A 7,514-nucleotide genomic window follows, 5' to 3' on the forward strand; every position below is an offset into this window, starting at 1 on the left:
TGATAATGTTATTAACTCCTACTCGTGTAGGTAACCAACCGGGAGCCAATTCAAGACGTGGAGGCAGACTTCGAGGTATTCGTGAAAGGCGTTATATCCCATACTCAGGTTGTCACATTCACCATGTGGTGCGAAATTATCTTCATATCATAGCACAGATGAGTGTAATCAATCCTCCTCGGATGACTCGACATAGCCCCCAAGTCCCCCGCCATGCGCCAACCCAAATCACGCACCAAAACCTATTCAAGAATCCCCACCAAATGCAATGGAACAATCACCTCCTAGAGAACAAACTGGTGCATGTTTTTCCAATACTTTAATTTTGAGGGCATTATCATGTTTGTATGTGTTATTAAGTGTGAATATTCCACATTACACTTAAAAATACTAATCTATTAAACCTTGAAATACAACTGCAGATGCTGCCACGGAGGCCATAGCAACGCAGGAATAGAGGAGATGAACTCGTGGGCTAGCTAAATGCATTTTTTTTGAGAAGCTAAGAAAGAATGGAAAAGTGCAGTTGAAGATAAACGATGGTGAGACAACCCCATGTTGTGAACACGCTTCTATGTTCACAACACAAGTATCGTGGATTGTTAAACAATATTGCGACATAGTTACAAACGTTGGTCAGATGTCTCACAAGGGATTAAAATGGAGCTCATCTATAGTGTCCGGGTAAGTCATTGGTTACTCTTAGTGATTATTTGAAAGTTGTTTACTCTTAGTCATTGACGGTGACAAAGGCCCTACGTAAGCACTTCAACTCATTCCATCATGACTTGCACAAGATTTGTCAATCATATGGAAGCCATGGCAATGCGTTGGCTCATGGAACTAGCTTGGTGGACCCCATTGTATGGGTGAAGTTGTGTGAAAGGTGGAGCAGCGATGCCTTTAAGGTACATATGCCCTTTCTCACATACAACCATATATGTATAAATTTAATATGTCTAAATATTATTGTGGCACTCTGTTTGTCTATCATAAGTAATCTTTCCCTAATGTGTATGGCAGAAAATTTTAGCTCAAAATTGCGAAAACCGAAACAAGCAGGTGATTAATCACACATCAGGACGTAAATCATTCGTCCGATTACTTGAGCAAAATGTATCTCTAAGGGAAAACAATCTTTTCATTTCAATAGACTAGTGAAAATACACTTTACTTGGAGATTGTAGTGACAGTATTACATTACTGTTGGGTAATGGTTACTTATAGAAATACACATGTTTACCACAGAATAACGTTTTCTTATATATATATATATTATATTCTTATACTCATTTGTCACACATGTAGCGCATTGAGAATGAGAATTTGGTCGACTTCTACAAAGAGACGTGCAGGTCGAAGAAGAAGAATGCATTTGTCACAGATGCTACAGAAAATACTTATGTGAGTAGTACACTTACAGAAGTTGGGATCTATATTTCTTTCTATACGTGATACATGCAAACATAGCACTGAACCTAGATATTTTAATAATCATTGTTTTGTCAATGTGCAGAAGGAGATCAATGGTAGGTTGGATGGCCTAGGACCTAGATATGCACGAGGACTTGGGGAGATAGTCATCCCCGAGTCAAGTAGACAACGTGACAAATTTCAAATGCAACAATACATGTCTAAGGTTGAAAAGTACAAGAAAGATTCTGAACAATATAAGAAAGATGCTGAACAATATAAGAAATATGCTGGAGCCTACAAGAGTCAGCTGGAAGAAATGAGGACAGAGATGCGGGCTCTTAGGGAGCATCAGATACAAAATGACAACCTTATGCAGTCTTTCTTTAGGGCTTTTCCGTCATTCATTGAGTCAGTTCGACAGACTCAATGTAACGATTCACCCAGCCCATAAGGGGCTTCTCATATTTTAGAATTTTTTGGGTGGTTTTTTGTGACATCGGGGAGATATGAAGTTAGGGTGTCGATGTTTCTTTTGGGTGGTTTTTGTACTTAGTCTATACGACTGGGCTATATATATATATAGTACTATATATATATTTATATATAATGGGATCTATGTCTACACTGGGGAGATAACAAGTTTGGGTGTTCTTTTTTTTTTTTTTGGGGTTTTGAGCATATCTTCAAACTTCATACCTGAACCATTAAGTGTAGGACAAGTTCTATGGCTATCTAGTGTCTATGTTCCTTTTATTCACTAGTAGACCGGGGCTAAGATCTATATCACGATCATGATATTAAAGTTAAATCCTAGTGTAAGTTCCTTAATTTGAAAACTTCATATTTCTCATCCAAACGGTACAAATACTTGTTGACTCTTTTCTGATTCGGTTTGATATGCTCTACAGTGATGTGGTGCATGAATGCAGATGAAGGGATGTGGCTTGCAACACAGTGTAGGAAGAAGGTTGATTTTTTGTTAATTAGTTGTTTGTAATTCTAGTCATTCGTTATCTTCTCTTGGAGGGACTTTTTTAGTTTTAAACCCTCTCGAAGCGAAAGTTTTGGTTTGTTGGTCTTCGGTATCCATAAGAGGGATTTTGGACGCTAGACTCCGAGGACAGCTTCCTCTCATAGTGGTGCATCTTTAGGTTCCTCTTCTCTGTTCTTGTTGTCAGTGTGGTCTGGGTATGGTTTTTATGGTTTTGTTTTTAATTTATCTTGGTTGGATGTGAATCTGTGGGATGGTTTGGATTTTGTTTGCCGTCTCGTTGTTTTGTTTTTGGATTGAAAAACCTGCGTGGTTTTTTATTCTATATCATTTTTTTTGCTTGTTCCCTTTTTGTTCTTCATTTTTTTTTGTTCCATGTGAATCTGGTTGTTGGATTTCTCTTCATTGCTATGGACTATTTTTGGTTGTGTTTGCCAGTTGCTTGGATGTGACATTTCTTGTTCATTCTTATGGGGTGCCAACTAGATGTATTCTGTTGGCCATTTGGGATGAGATTGAGTTTTTTTTATTACGAGTCTTTTGTGCATGTAACTTTCATTTTTGGTGGGCGAGGGGAGGGGTGGAGGCCAATGTTTTAGGAAAGTGAATTATAATTTATAGGGAACAAAAAAAATCTATAATTAGTTGAGGTTATTTTGCCAATTTGTATTATTAATTGCTTTTGGGATTTAGAGGTGATGTTCTGATAAAAAACCCCTTAGCACACTTTCAATTATTTTTTTAATAAACATATTTGCTCTTAATTTAGTCTAGGTTAATTTATAATAAGTCCCAATATGGTACTTTTGAAACTTTCTATTAGTTTACACAGCAGAAGCTCCTAGCTTGTAAACCAGTACAACACCAGCTTGGGTAACTTCTCAAATGCTACTATTTGCTTCTGACTTTCATAATCTATTATTCATCCTAATTTGTGTGTTTATGGTGTTGAGAATCTCTTATGCAGGCCATTTCTATATTTCTATTGATAGGTACCATCTTCGTTCCTATCGGCCCTGTTACTCTTTATGCTTCCCAAAGTATAAGTGTTCTCTGTAGTTACCTTTAAGCTTATCAAGACATGCTCTTTTGTACCTTCATAAGTGCAATGATTATTTATTTGCAATTTGGCTTCTAGGTTGTTGAAGTTGTGGACAGATATGATGTTGAATGCATACCGAAAGCATTTAAAAGCAATAAGCTGGGATATATCAAAGACAACTCAATTCTCAAAAACTGTTCTCGCTTCTTAAAGGTGTTTTATTTTTTATTTTTCTTATTTTCTGTTTGTCACATCTCATGACAATTCATCAAGGTTGGTGTTAGGGATAATTGAGGGGCGGTGGGGGATCTAACTATTAGTTAAGGCTTTGATGGATGACCCATTCTTAACAATGAAAAAAGCTCATTGAGAGATGACAGATTTTGTTTTGCATAGTCCTTTCCCAAACCAAAAATCTAAAGGTTTCACTTAAGAGTCTGGAAGGGGGCATTTCTCATGTATTTGGATTTAATGTTGGTGGCCCATAGACTGTTGGAGCCTACATAAAGTTGCCAACTGAGTTTGGAGAGGAGAGCAAGGTTTAGGTCGTGCATCTTTTGGATGCCAAGACCTCCAAAAGGCTTTGATTGACAGATTGAGTCCCTGCTTTTCAAGAAAAGGTGCTTCTTATTATCCAATTTGAATCTCCACTAGAATTTCATTAGCATGGTGTCCAACCCAAAACAGTGGGATAGACATAAAATTTACTCATCCTTTGAATCAAATATCAATGTTTTAATAGGTGCTAGATCCACCTTTGTAATAGTCCAAGAGATGAGCTTGGAGCCCCGTCTCACTTCAAATAATGCTCTGTCATCCACATTCATTTTAAACCTCCAAACCCCTAAAATAAGGGTCGAATGTTTGTCTTTGGAAATAAATAAATAACTGAACTATTACTTTAAAGAAGGAACCAAGGACCAATTTTGTTTTGACGTGTATTGTTGTATCCCATTTGGTTATTTGCCTCTCTTTCATGGGCGCCAGTTGCTTCATTTTCATGGTACTATTTGTGATCGGCTGTTTTGGGTGTCTTGTAGTGCTTTCCATTTTTCTCTTTCTCATGGAATCCATGCAGTACAATTTGTTGCAGGAATTTTTATTTCGTATGAGTTTTGGATCTATACAGTGATTCTAATTTTTATATATCAGTTATATTTGTTTTACCTTTTCCGCCTTTACATGGATGACTGTCTTGAGTGTTTGTAATGTCTTAGTGATTAGGAATTCCTACACCTCTGGTTGCAATAAGTTTTCTTTGGTTTTGACTCTTATGGTATGATTTTTGTCAAGGGAATTCTATATCAACGACAAAGCACAACTCTTTTACTTTTATGCCTAAAGATTTATTTGAATAGGTAATCTTTAAGCATCCTCACCCGTCGAATATGTGTATATATGATCATATTGTTTTGCTGATCTTTTATCTGGGTGTTTGCTTATGATGGGCAATTAGTGGGTGGTTATTTCTAAATCAACCTATGCATACAGCTAGAGTTAAACATTAGGTTTTAAGCCAACATATCTATCTATGGGTTGCTTTGTGTTTGAGGGGTTAGCAGATGCAAATGGAGACACATAGAATTGATAAAGTCCATTTCTTTCGTGTCTTGGAAATGAGGAATCATAATTCTTGGAGATTTGAAATAATTTGTTATCTTATTCAAGGACTTGCAAGAAATAGGTAGCTTCAAATTGAAATTCCATTATATTATCGAAGAGGCATGAAGATGAACATATTGACTCAGTTAATTGATTCAACATGAAATTATGTTCTCAAAAGCAAAACTATACTTTTTTTTTTTTCAGAGTTTAAACTTCTCCAAAGCTTTTTTTTTTTTTTTTTTAAGCCTTTTCTGTTAATAAATGTGCACTTTATTTTAAATGTGTTTCCATGGTGGTTGTACATTGTGCAATGCTTGGCTGTTAAAATCTTGGTTATGCATTCTTTTGAGTGTGCGGTAGTATTTATTGTGGTGGCATTGATGCTATTTTAATGTCTATGTTATTCTAATGTATCTTGACATTAATTCTGAACTAATTTTTTTTGTTTTTTAATATATCTAAATATGTAATTATTATACTTTACTGACCTATCATTATCCAAAAATATTTGCTAAAATTTGTATTTTTGTCTCTAAGCATTAAAGTATTCATTAATTGATGTTTTATAAAAAAAATCATATTATTTTTGTAAAAAACCTGTTTAACCCAACTAGACAAACGTGCTTTGCACGTTGCTCCTGACTAGTATATATATATATATATATAGAGGTAATAAAACAAGAAGAGATACCATTTTCAACTCCATTCACTAAAAATGCCATTTACAATAGAATATTCTGATGTGTAAGTAGCTTCTTCTATACATATGCATTTGTATGCAGAAGGGATGATAAGAAATCTTAATAATATCATGCAGCTCCACAAACATAAACCGATACACTGAAACAAAAAAATATTATGCAGTAAGAGAAGCAAGTCTACCTTCCTAATTGAATGCCATTGACAACCACATAAAATAAGAAATGTTAAAAATTCGCATGCTTAGTCGAATTGCTATATCAAATGAAATTCAATAGATTGGATATCAGCAAGAAAAGGTGCAAAAAAATTACAAGTCTAGTTGTTAAAGTCATTCTAGAATATGATCGTGTGTAAAGTAATACCATATTAAAGTAATACCTATATTAGTATGTCCAGGATCTGCTTAATTTAATGTGCTTTCATGGAAAATCTAGTGATAAGAGTTTAGCTACATTAAAGTAAACTAGGATTTAAGCTACTGTTGTATTCTAAATAGTAAAATCTATGTGCAGGTCAGCTTCCTGGGTTATTTCCAAACATATTTCCTTTAGCAACTGGTCAGGTATGATTTCTGTGTGCGTGCAAATGATTTCCATGAGAATGCTTTAATTGTCAATTATCATATGACTTATTGGGTGCAGCAGTTTGGAGCTCTTCCAGTTATGCCAGTTCAGGCAATGACCCAACAGGTTAGTTAATTTAGCACCTACAATAATTACAGTGTTTATAACTTTAAAATACACTAGTAGAGAGGGTTCTTGGTGCCTCCGTTGCTGGCATTGTTGGCCATGATCTATTTAGTTTAGGATTTTTTTTTCCAACTACTTAGTTTTTTTTAAATCATGTTAACATGTAATATGTAACTTATAAGAAAAACATGTTATATGTAAAATTTGTGGTTTCAGGCAACAAGGCATGCTCGACGGGGTGTATGTGGGTGGCCTTCCTCCTACAGCAAATGAACAGGTTCATCCACACCTTTAGACTTTGTTGTTACTATTATCTTCCCCCTTCGGTCCATCCACCACATGAGAGTCACACCCCTCCCGGCCCCCTCCCCCTTCCCCACCAAAAAAAGGACCAAGTTGAAGGAAAGATGGTTAAAGTAGAACTTATCTTTTGGAAAGTGAAGAGACCAATTTTGAAGGAAAATTGCTCCTATGGGGATAAAGCCTCCAAGTATCCCTTTTGCTGAGAGCAGCCTCTCCCTCGTCTCCGTGAAATTGTACCTAAAGGAACGGACTTTGGCCTCCATTCCTCCTAGCAAATCTCGGAGACTGAAATATATGGAAACTAAAGAGCAACATTGCCCGTTATATATCTAAATATTTGAAGTGTTCGGTTTTTTACCATCAACAAAATCTTGGGATAGAATCCGAGGGCATAATAATGATCTAAAATCTGAAGAAGATGGCTAGGAATGCTATTTTACCTTCTAGTATGAAATGAATAAAGAGCATATCTTCCAGGATCCTCTTCATTGTCGTTTCCTAATCTTGCTAGGCAACCAAGCAGATAATGAGAATAAAAGGCAACCAGTCAACATCACGACTTCAAAGTACCAGTTGAAACAAATGTTACAAGCACAAACCCATATTTCAAAAGTAATCTCCAAGAATATATGAAATTCATAGTTCCATTCACAAATTCTATCCCACTGCACAAAGCCAAATGCCCATGACAATAACCAAAATACCCAACAAAGCAAAAAACCACAAAGGGATTCAAGATAAAATATGGATCACGAAAATCCGTTTA

General features: G+C 35.8%; 1 long non-coding RNA gene across 1 annotated transcript; it reads left to right on the forward strand.

Moving 5' to 3' along the window:
• The first annotated feature begins 6,271 nt into the window (after positions 1-6,271).
• LOC121246948 lies at positions 6,272-6,716 on the forward strand. The gene is made up of 3 exons (XR_005937196.1): positions 6,272-6,318; positions 6,401-6,445; positions 6,662-6,716. It is a non-coding gene; the product is annotated as an uncharacterized LOC121246948 (long non-coding RNA).
• The last annotated feature ends 798 nt before the right edge of the window (positions 6,717-7,514 follow it).

Source organism: Juglans microcarpa x Juglans regia, chromosome 1D (genome assembly GCF_004785595.1).
Source record: "Juglans microcarpa x Juglans regia isolate MS1-56 chromosome 1D, Jm3101_v1.0, whole genome shotgun sequence".
Lineage (NCBI taxonomy): Eukaryota > Viridiplantae > Streptophyta > Magnoliopsida > Fagales > Juglandaceae > Juglans > Juglans microcarpa x Juglans regia.